We start from the raw sequence: 12258 nt of genomic DNA on the forward strand, positions 1-12258 counted from the left end.
GACAGCTTTTGAATTATCCATAATCTACTCCTGGCCCATTTTCTAACATTAAGGTCTTTCTGCCACTGTTTCTCTTAATTTGGCATCTTTGGGTTATCCTTTGGTTTGGAAACCTAGTGTCAGGGTTCTTGAACTTGGTTCACTTCTTGGTTCTTGAACTTGGTTTGTGTTTGGACCTGACTGTCCTCTCGCCTTGATAGAAGCAGTCTATGACACACCTGCAACACACCAGCTCCATCCACGATCTCATCTGCTCCCCAAGTAAAAACAGGGATAAGGCAGTCAAAATGTTAACATGTAAACAATTTACTCCATATTCTAAACTGGATTCTCATTTTATACAAGTGCAGATTCAAGTAAAACGGAATGAGGTAACTATTGATGACGAAGCTGAGAAAATAAATTTCTGTGTTATGTTTCCATTACATTTCTACTCCTGCAAGTGTACATGCAAATACTGAAAACAGAGCAATTTTTACCTCATCTTCTGTAGTTAACAGGGTACAGGGATTCATGTGTTGGTTGATTCAGTTGATGAATGTGGCGTTTACCACACAGCAGGTTAAGATTGCCTTAAGAGGTAATTAGTATCTCAAGAAGCAAACACTCTTCCATGGCTACTAACTAGGACAGTAACTCTGCCTCACAAATGCACACTATAGGTCACAGATAAAGCAAGGCAAATGGTTGCATCAGTACAACCAAATGCCATTGCTAGGAAAACACAACTGTAACCAAGACACTACCAGTTGCCAACACATTTTACAGAAAGACAAAGTTTTGCTGAGAGAATACATCTCTTGCAAGTTGAACTTAAAATCCTCCATTGTTGATGATGATCATGAAGTCACAGTTAGTGTATTATTTTTTTAATGAAATGTACTAGTCTTAAGTCAAATCTTTATGATGTCAAAGATTGTGGAAATTTGAAAATATTCTCAATTGTTGCATCAATACATACAACTAACTGGGGGAAAGAGGTAGCAGCATAGGTTTGAGAGGTTCAGCAATCTTCCACACATTCTAAACTCAGAGGATAATTGCATACTTGCACATTAAATGATGCCATAATTTTGTGGAGACTGTACAAATCCACTTCCCTAAGCCTGTGATACAGTTTAGACAATCAGATCATTATAATCCCAATTGTTATGCAAAGAACAGCTTCTATAACTTGTGAAGTTTGAGTAAATATAGGTCGTAAAGATCTCACTGAGTTCTGTTGTTACTAACAAAATCACAGTTGAGTCTCACGGGTAGTTAATACAACATATTGATCCAGCGGAAGTAGCTAGTTCTATGAGTGACAAAACGATTAGTCAATTTGTTAATAAAAATCGGACTCACTATTATTTAGGATATTCTACAGAGAAGTGATTATCTTTCCATTTTCAACCAGATGTTATTGAAATGGGTTAAACACAGATAAGAGTGAATCGATTCAGACAAAAATCAAGAAAAATACAACCAGAAAAAAAGGCTAGGAAGTTAATGTTTAATTTAGAGAAAGACTAATTTGGTATTTCTATAGTGTTGAAAGGAGTTTTCAAGAAAAGAATATTTTCGTTTTAATTTTAACAGATTAGATGATGTAGTAACAAAAACTTTCAAAGTCATTAGAAATACATATTTTTGATTTTGCATTTTCCAATCCATGTTCCCATGTTCTCATCATAAAATAATTTTTTCTAAAAATTAATTCATGAAGATTTTTTAAAATATCCTTCATCTTTAAGGTTCACCCTTTGAATTATCATTCATCATACTAGACAACAGTTTAAGGAAAATGTATTTCCTTATTAATATTCTATAATAAGTTTCTCAGGTTCATTGTTCAATAAGATATAGGCAATATTATTTAGTGACTTCTTAACAACAATCAGATCCAAATACTGCCATAATTTCTTTTCCTATCAACGTTCTCATTCACTTAGAATCAGACAGACTCCAATTTTTTACACACATTCACCACAGAACTGCATATTTTAGGTTTACCACAAAACAGACAGCAGTTTGTGCAACCATGGACCAAAGCAGAGTGTACAACAAATTCATTAAAGGCCTCATAATGTCTCTTACAGAAGAGATCTAGCGGTATGGCAAACTGAGCTAACCAGATGCTTGGCTTTCTATCACAAACACACAAAGAAGCATGAATAGAAGATAAAATTTAAATTAAAAACATTTTAACTGCATAGGTTAACTCAAAAGAAAGAAACCAAGTAAAAAATCTAAGCCAAAAGGGTAAGTACATTTACATTGTAGCTGCTTCCAGGAGAGTTGGAACCTATTCCAGGTCTTGGACACTAGAGTTTTAATATTTACAAGGACATAGGAGATGACTCTTCCAACACGTGGGAGGCAGAAGCTAGAAATGAGTCCCTTACATGAAACTCCGAGCCTCACAGAGCTGTCCTACCCCTAATAAGAGAGTAGGAAAAGTGCCACACAGCCATCTGGATAAGCAGCAATATAGTCCACCTCAGTAAGGAGCTTTTTGTAAAAAGAGAAAAATATAAAGCTTCCAGCAGAAATGAAAATTCCAGTTAAGATGTGAGCCTAGGGTTATCTGATTCCAGAGTTCTTGTTCTTTGCTTTAGCTTACGCTGCCTCTCCTTTCTCCAAATTGTCTTTATATTTATGCAGAGCAATACAGAATTTTTCTGTTGAATCCAGAATCAAAGCTTAGGATTCTCTACGTACAAACTATGCCTACAATTTTTTATGTATGTCACCCTACCAGCCATGTTAAACTTGTTTTGGTAAGGATATGATATCTTTCCTATTTTTTCTGGAATTATTTTCTAACATAGATCTCAAATGTCTGCAAACTGGAGAATAGCATACTAAAGCAGTGAAAACTTCAGTCTTCTGCCTCAAAGCTTAATGACCTCAGAAAGTGAATCCTGTTATGCTATGGCATATGCTCCAGAGCAGAATTTCATTGATTCTCCCCCAAAATGCACTTGAGCTAAAAGACATCATTGCAATCACAAAGACTCCCAGCCTGGAGGAAGCTACATTTTGAGAAAGGATGCAGGTGGATAGGAATATCGGATTTGGTTATTGATGTACCTTAGGAACGATCTTAAGGTTACACTTGTGTTTTGAAAAATGGGCAGTTGGAAAACAGCTTCTTGCTCACAGAACTCTGAGATATTCCTGGTTTGATCAACACTGCACCACATCAGAGTCATCTGTAAAACCACACACTGAAGCATCAAATACGTATTATAAGAAAGGAGATGATTCATTCTTTTATTGTGCACACATTTTCATGAGCTGCAAAGATGAGAATGTGATGAATGTCATAATGTCGTCAAATTTGTGGGTTTTGGGGTAAATCTCACTGGAGGTGGACACCAGGATTGATTCTAGGCTGGAATCTGCAAGCAGAAGTAAGCACTGTAGAGATCCTCTTGTTTCACCTCTGGTAACCGGCCCCCTTCCCACCAGAGTTTATCATGAAGTTGATGATGGAAATATTTATCCCAAAATGTAACATGTTAAATAAATCCCTCTGATAGACTGATTGAGATATGATAACACAATTTTTGGGAATTAACTCTAGAGTAATTTACAAGCTAGGGAAACTTAAAGCAGGGACCCCGATCAGAAAGAAGTATGAAGTAGAATGGTGTTTTCTAAATTGTAGTTATTAGAGTCACATTTTTATGATTTCCCATTTGTAAATAACTCCTGAGCTATTATGTACTGAATAGTTTCCTTCAAATCCACTATTTTTCTTTTTTCTAAAATTTAATCAATACATTTTTTCCTTGAAATTTTTATCTGAAAAACAAACAAAAAATAAAGGAAAAAGACCAAAAAAGTATTGTAAACTTAATGGTTCAAGTGGGGAGAAAGGAGAGGAGGAGTCTGGGGCTGAGGCTCAGAGTCTGTTCAGGGCAATTTCTTATCCTCAAAGTTCCCTCTTCGAGTAAGACAGAAAAGCCTGGGACAGACCCCAGCCCCAAGTGCTTACCCTCCTCTAGAGAAGAGTCACAGTGTTCCGGGGGGCCGGGGGGGTGGAGGTAGGCAAGGGCTAAAAGGATCACAGAAAGTAGCCAGCCATGGGCTTCTTGGAAGGAATGCCCGCATCTCTTGGGGAGTGGCCTCTAAGATGATGAAATCTTTCAGGAGTTATTCATCCAGCTCGAAGATGGTCACTGCATTCCCACAGCAGTAGCAATAGTTGAGTGACAACTCCACCGTGAGCACAGTTTCACTGAAGCACCACCTGTCATCTTCCATCACCAGCTGGTGGGCACAAGGCAGGTCATGTCAATGCCATTGGCTGCATGGAACTGGGCCACCAACTCACTGCCAAACAGGTAGCCAGCCCTACGGGGGCTCGCATCCCAGCCTGTTGTATCTTCATGGTCAGACTTGAGCAGGTCACTCATGGGCCAGTCATGAGGCATCCCTGACTTTCGGTCAACCCTCTGGGTCTGGTCCAGGGTCTACATGGATAGGGAGAGGCCTCTGTGCATGCAGAGGTCTTATCACCGATGACGGCCAACAAGCTGTGGTAGTCAAAGATCTCAGGGCAGTACTGCTACATAGTCACCAAGCCATATTTACGCGGGCAGTCATCATAAGAGCTGTAGACCTGGGTGGTCTGGTGGCTCTCATGGTTGCCTGGGATCAGGGTGATGCGGTAAGGATAACAAACCTCAACGTCCAACAGAAAGAGGAACGTTCAATGATGCCATAGTAACCACGATCCACAATGTCTCCTGTGAAGAGGTAGTTGGTCTCAGGGAAGTTGCCACCTACTCTAACAGCTCCTAGAGGTCATAGACTTGTCCATGGATCTTGCCACATACTGTGGCTGGAGAGTCCACGCCTCTGCATGCTGCTGTCTTCTACCAAGATCTCTCTGGCCTTAACGCACAGGGCTTGACTTCCCTCTCCTTGATGATCTCACAGCACAGCAGCTGCTCCATCTGCTTGTCCATGTAGTTGATCTTTGCCATGGCCCACCCACCCTACCTCTACCCCCAGCCTCTAAGCTCCTGTCAGAGCTGGGGCACTGCCCCTTCAACTCTGCCCAGGCACAGGGTCTCTGCCACCATGGCTCTGGCTCCAGCTCTCAGGCTCCCTGCCTTCCATTTTCCCTCCACTTTGGGTCCTTGCCTTGCTACCCAATCTACCACCTTTTATCTTTTTGCAGTTTTTCTCCCTTCTTACCTCTAGTCTTCCCCACCCCATTTCACTTGATTTCTGTTCATTTCCTTTTCAGATTTTGTTTAGCTATTTCTTATTTTTCCCTTTCTTAAATTCTGTTATTAGTCCACATTCAATGTCTTACGTTCCATCTCTTGTTCATCAAGGTATTTCCCCAAATAAAACAGTTAACTCTCTAAAAACTGTTTACAAATGTCCACCTACATGGCAATATTATATTTAATAAAAATGTAATAAGTAATACATAAATAATAAAATTATAACCTTTGCTGAGAACTTACTATATGGTAAATACTTTTCTATGTGCTTTATACAAATGAACTCATTATCCTCCTAAAAAATACCTTGATCTAGATATTATTATTTTATCCAGTTTATAAATAAGGAAATGGAAGCTAAGAGACATTAAATATATTGCCCAAAATTGTTGCTGGTTGGTATTGGAGCCAAGATTCAAACTTTGACATTTTCACTCCTAAACTGATGCTCTTAATGTTACAATATAATGCACGTAAAACACGTGAAAACTATCCCACTGAAATCTCAGAAACACATGTTATGCATTCTTTCAGAGAAAATACTAGGGAGAATTATATTCCACGAAAAATGTCTTCATGTAAGTAACAGGAAAACAAAAAGTACACAGCTTATCCTAGGTGGGTAATAAGGCAACAAAAATATAGTAAGAAACATGAATATAATGGACGAAATTCCATTTTATCTGTTGTCTTCAATTCAAATGACGGTTTTTGAGTTCTTTTGAAAATAAACAATGGCATGAAAATTTTCCTTTCACTTAAATTAATGTTTGACCATGTTTTTCAATGAACGTTAAAAATAGGAAGTATGACACATTATATATACATTCTTCTTTTCTCTAATTACTAGTTTGCAAAGGAAGAGTGCTTACTAGGTAATTTAAAATTTAAGAGAATTGAAATTGATTCTGGAACGTAATTTCATACAATTATGATGAGCTTTTTCAGTAGGGTGAATGCATGCATGTATGTGTGTCTATCGTCTGCAATCCCCTGGACTGGAAGGGGGCGCCTACCTGTTGTCTTGGATGGCCTACATTCAATGTCAACAAATGTTGCTAAAATTTATGGCAGTCAAATACAGACAAAACAATTCTATAAATTTGAACAGTAACACATGTTTTATGCATTTGAACTTGCAAATTGGATAGACAGCTTCCTAAAAGAGCATTTTTAAAATGACGAAATCATCTTTGCAGACTCTAGAAAAGGTGTTAAAAAGCTGAGTTAAGGGAGGTAAAAGGTGAGAACAATTATCTATCTTTAGAGCATAACAAATAATCATGATGTAAATTAGGTTCTTGCGATAAGGAATAAATTAGCACTTAACTTTACATAATGGCTTAAAAACGAACTACCCTCATAACATCAGAAGTAAGAGAAATTGAACACATCCCTTTGCTTTGCCATCTTGGCCAGATCTGAGTGCGCAGTGATGAAGATTGATGGTGGTGAGATCCTAAGTTTGTTTTTCCATCTTCCTTTCTCATAGTCTTCACGGGAGAGTGTCAATATGTATTGATCTTTCTTCACTAGTGTTTCTTCTTACTGCTCTGCCTTGAGAGGCCTTAATTCTTTGAGAAGTTATCATACTCGAACAAAAGAATGGCCTGACCAAAGTCTAATAATTCTGTAATATGTGGAAAAGTACATTTGCTTTAAAGAATTGTTCCTAGTCTACCAGAAAAATCTCGCAAAAGAGAAAATTGTTTCTACCAGGGTGAGTTTATGTGTTTTTGTCTTATTTTTGCAGACACAATACAAATTTAAGAAACTTTCTGAAGTTTGGAATTTCCTGAGTTATGTGTGATTCAGGCAAATAAACAAGATTTGTCTGGTTCAAATGTGAAGACGTGATTAATTTCAGAGAACTTGGTGACATTTTCAATGTGCACATCAAGGATTAGGAGATATATAAGTAGGAAACAAATGCCAAAGAGAGCAGAGCTGTGGTTTGCTAAACACTGCATACAACACAGGTTCTTATGCTGTTTATACAACGGCTAGGATTTGGAGCTCATATAAAACCATGAAATGTCCTGAGCTGAATTAATAAGTGTGATGTGTGGGTGTAAGGAAGTCATTTTTAAAGTATCATCTTGCAAGAAGTTTGTTTTTAATTATCAGTGACAAGGAAGAATACTGACAAAATTACCTCATTCACCACTAGGGAAACTTTCCTTTGAACAAATTTGAATATTTGCATTTGACATCTAAAGCCAGACTAGATGGATGACATCTATACAGGGGGATTAGATTCAAAGGCAGAGACAGCTGTATTTCAGCCCTAGAATGTTATGGTACTCAAATTTGAGATGATTTTATAATATTGAATATGTATTACATGCCTGGCAATGAACTCTGCAGTAATTTAATAAAACATCTTTCCATTATGGAAACCTATTACTAGAGAGTTAAATTTCCCATGGAATTCTGCACAAACACCTTTTTTTAATGTTACTTCTTGTCTCTCCTTAGAGGATTAAAGATATTGTAATATGTAATCTGATTCTGTCAGACTGTATGAGCCTGCTCTCACTTATTTCAAATTTTGATATAATTGCTTTCCCTTCTAAGCTTTTTACTGTAATAGGATGCTCATAATCAAAAAATTCACAGCTGAATTTCTATGCAGCAGAACTCTCCACCATTATTTAACCTTAGCTTCCTGCTCACTGTTCTAGTTGATAACCTATAATATTCTATTTTTTACAGTTCATTCTTTTTAATGGCTGCCTAATCTGCCATCATATGGGTATATTGCATTATTTATCTATTGATCTATTTGTATGTAGGTTTTCCTAATTTTTGTCCAGCTTTTTTGATATAGAGTTGACATATAACGTTATATATGGTTAAGGCATACAATGTGTTGATTTGATACTGTGTATAGTAAAATGATGACCACCACAGCGTTAGTTTCTTTTTTGTGATGAGAACATTTAAGATCTACTCTCTTCAGTACATAATACAGCATTGTTAACTATAGCATCATGCTGCATATTAGATCCCCAGAACTTACTCATCTTATAACTGGAAGTTTGTACCCTTTGAACAATATCTCTCCATTCTCCTCATCCCCCAGCCCCTGGTACCCACCATTCTACTCTTTATTTCTATGGTTCGCCTTTTTAGATTCCACATATAAGTGAAATAATACAGTATTTTTCTCTCTCTGACTTATTTCATTTAGTATAATACCCTTGAAGTCCATCCGTGTTGTCGAACACGGCAAGATTTCCTTATTTTTCATGGATAAATAATATTCCCTTATATGTATACATATACATATATGTATATTTACCACATCTTCTATTCCCCACATCCTTGGTGGGGAAAGGAGACAATAGAGTAGAAATTACAACTAGGTCCTCCATATCTGAACATTTAAGAGTATGCTAGAAATTTAGGGGGTTATAAATATTTCCATTCTCCTCATCTGGAAATGTTCACTTAGATTTAAGATTTATGAACTCTTTTTTTCTCATTGTGCATTTTGTAGATTTTAAGTGGCCACCGTTAAATTTTCTTCAGGAATTTTGGAATTTTCTTGAGGACTTCCTATATAATTAGTGGGCTGCCTATTAAATGAAACATTAAGTTGAGAGACTTATTGTTGCAGGTCTAGAATTTTATAAATACTGTGTATGAAAGTATAGGTTTTGAGGACAAATAATATAATTAAATGTATAGAAATTCCAGGGATACTGCCATTTTGGTTGGAGGATTTATGATTCCTTGAAATACGTTTGAAAGTATGCCTGTTGTCTAATTTTTCCACCAAATAATTAATTAGTGTTGACCTTTTTCTATTATTGTTAATGTGGAGGATGTTAGTGACAAGGTTGGATGGAGCGTAGCAGGCATGGAAGTTTCGGTAAGGACAGTCTGGGGCCCTGAAAAACTCAGAATGCCTGGCACATACTGCTTTATACTCAATGGTGCATTTTATAAATTTAAATAATTATTTTTTCATAAGGAGGCAAACCATCGCTAAATCCCTCCTTCCTTCTTTAATCCCTTTTAATCTCCATTCCTCATCTCTTTCCTCTTCCCACCACAGACAAAAATTTTAAAATGTTTAATGTATATCCTTTTGTTTCTGAGCTCTTTTATGCAATATGTATTACTTTTTGTAGGCATGTATATTAATTTACAGAAACAATATTGTGCATATATATTGACTCATATATTTGCATTCAGTTTCTTACTTTTTTAACTCAAAAGTTAATATACTTTCAAAAGTTCAATATACTTTTGAAAGTATATTGAACTATAACATATATACAGAAAAGCATGCAAAATATACAACTTGGAGAATGTTTACAAGCTGAACACACATGCGTTATCAGCATCCACATCAAGAAATATAACATTATCAGCACTCCAACTGCCCCCACATGTCCCCTCCCAATCATCTCCTCCCATAAAAGGAACTATCGTTATGGCTTCTAATGCCCAAATTAGTTTTGTGTGTTTTAAATTGCATATAGTTGAGATCATATGATATACACTCTTTTGTGATGGCTAAACATTATGTCTCTGAGAGTCATCCATCCAGGTGGTTATGTTTAGCAGGTTTTCCTTCTCATTTCTGCATAGTTTTCTGTAGTATGAATATACCATACCTTGCCCATTCTATTTTTGTTGGACTTTGAGATTTTCCCGGGTGGGCTATTACTAGTAGTCCTACTCGTGCATGTAATTTGGTGAACATATGCCCATATTTCTCCTAGTTGTATACTTAGGAGTATAATTGCTGGTGCATAGTGTATGCTACAAGTTCAGCTTTAGGAGACACTATCAAAGGATTTTCCAAAGCGGTTTATCACATTGTGCTCTCATAACTGTATGTGAAAATTTCATTTTTGCTAATACTTGGCACTGTCTGCTTTTTAATTTTATCTATTTTAGTGGTCGTGTAGTAGTATCTCATGAAGTTATTAACAGCTTTATGGAGGTATAATTGACATACAATAAACTGCACATATTTATTTATTTATTTTTAATTTTTATTTTTTAACTTATTTATTTTTATTGTGGTAATATTGGTTTATAACATTATATAAATTTCAGATGTACATCATTATATTTCTATTCCTGTGTAGATAACATCATGTTCACCACCCAAAGACTAATCCCAACCCATCACCACACACGTGTGCCTAAGCACCGCTTTCATCCTCCTCCCTCCCCCCTTCCCCTCTGGTAACCACCAATCCAATCTCTGTCTCTATGTGATTGTTTTTGATTTTATCTTCTATCTATGAGTGAGATCATACAGCATTTGACTCTCTCCCTCTGACTTATTTCACTTAGCATAATACCCTCACGGTCCACCCATGTTGTCACTGACGGCTGGATTTCACCGTTTCTTATGGCTGAGTAGTATTCCACTGTGTATATATACCATATCTTCTTTATCCATTTGTCCCTTGATGGGCACCTACGTTGCTTCCAAGTCTTGGCTATTGTGCAGAATGCTGCAATGAACATAGGAGTACATGTATCTTTGCGCATTCATGTTTTCATGTTCTTTGGATAAATACCAGCAGCGGAATAGCCAGATCATATGGTACTTCTATTCTTAATTTTTTGAAGAATCTCCATACTGTTTTCCATAGTGGCTGCACCAGTTTGCACTCTTACCAGCAGTGTATGAGAGTTCCCTTCTCTCCACATCCTCTCCAACACTTATTATTTCTTGTCTTGTTAATTGTAGCCATTCCCATAGGAGTGAGGTAATATCTCATCGTAGTTTTGATTTGCATTTCCCTGATGGTTAATGATGTTGAACATCTTTTCATGTGCCTGTTGGCCCTCTGTATATCCTTTTTGGAGAAATGTCTATTCAGATCTTTTGCTCATTTTTTCATTGGGTTGTTAGTTTTTTTGTTGTTGAGATGTATGAGTTTGTGGTATATTTTGGATATTAACCCTTCATCAGATATATGGTTGGCAAAAATCTTCTCCCAATTGATAGGTTGTCTTTTCATTTTGTTGATGGTTTCTGTTGCTGTGCAGAAGCTTTTTAGTTTGGTATAGCCCCGTTTGTTTATTTTTTCTATTGTTTCCCTTTCCAGGTCAGACATGGTACTTGAAAATAGGCTTCTAAGACTCATGTCTGAAGAGCATACTGCCTGTGTTTTCTTCTAGAAATTTCACGGCTTCAGGTCTTGCATTCAAGTCTTTAATCCACTTTGAATTAATTTTTGTATATGGTGTAAGATAATGGGCTACTTTCATTCTTTTGAATGTGGCTGTCCAATTTTCAGAACAACATTTATTGAGGAGACTTTCCTTTCTCCATTATATGTCCTTGGTGCCCTTGTTGAAAAATAGTTGTCTATAGATGTGTGGGAAACTGCACACATTTAAAATGCACCATTTGGGCCCAGCCCTGCAGCCTAGTGGTTAAGTTTGGCATGCTCCGCTTTGGTGGCCCTGGTTTGTTTCCCAGGCATGGACATACACCACTTGTCAGAGGCCATGCTGTGGCGGTGACCCACATACAAAATAGGGAAAAATTGGCACAGGTGTTAGCTCAGGGCAAAACTTCCTCAAGCAAAAAGAGGAAGATTGGCAACAGATGTTAGCTCAGGGTAAATCTTCCTCAGCAAAATAAAAATGAAAAAGTATGGGGGCCAGCCCCATGGCCAAGTGGTTAAGTTCACATGCTCTGGTTTGGTGGCCCAGTGTTTCGCTGGTTGGGATCCTGGGAACAGATGTGGCACCTCTCATCAAGTCATGTTGAGGTGGCGTCCCATATAGCACAACCAGAGGCACTCACAACTAGAATATACAACCATGTACTTATGTACTGAGGGGCTTTGGCAAGAAGAAGAAGGAAAAAAAAAAAAGAAGATTGTCAACAGTTGTTAGCTTAGGTTCCAATCTTTAAAAAAATACTAAAAAGTTAAGTGTGCAATTTGATGAGTGTTGACAAAGGTGTACACCTGTGAAACCATCGCCACAATCAAGATAATGGTCATAACCATTACCCCTAAAGATTTCCTCACATCCTTTTGTA

General features: G+C 37.2%; 1 pseudogene; it reads right to left on the reverse strand.

Moving 5' to 3' along the window:
- Window positions 1-4054: 4054 nt before the first annotated feature.
- On the reverse strand, window positions 4055-4979 carry LOC106845839 (serine/threonine-protein phosphatase 4 catalytic subunit pseudogene; annotated as a pseudogene).
- Window positions 4980-12258: the final 7279 nt, after the last annotated feature.

The sequence above is a fragment of the Equus asinus genome, chromosome 22 (assembly GCF_041296235.1).
Source record: "Equus asinus isolate D_3611 breed Donkey chromosome 22, EquAss-T2T_v2, whole genome shotgun sequence".
NCBI lineage: Eukaryota > Metazoa > Chordata > Mammalia > Perissodactyla > Equidae > Equus > Equus asinus.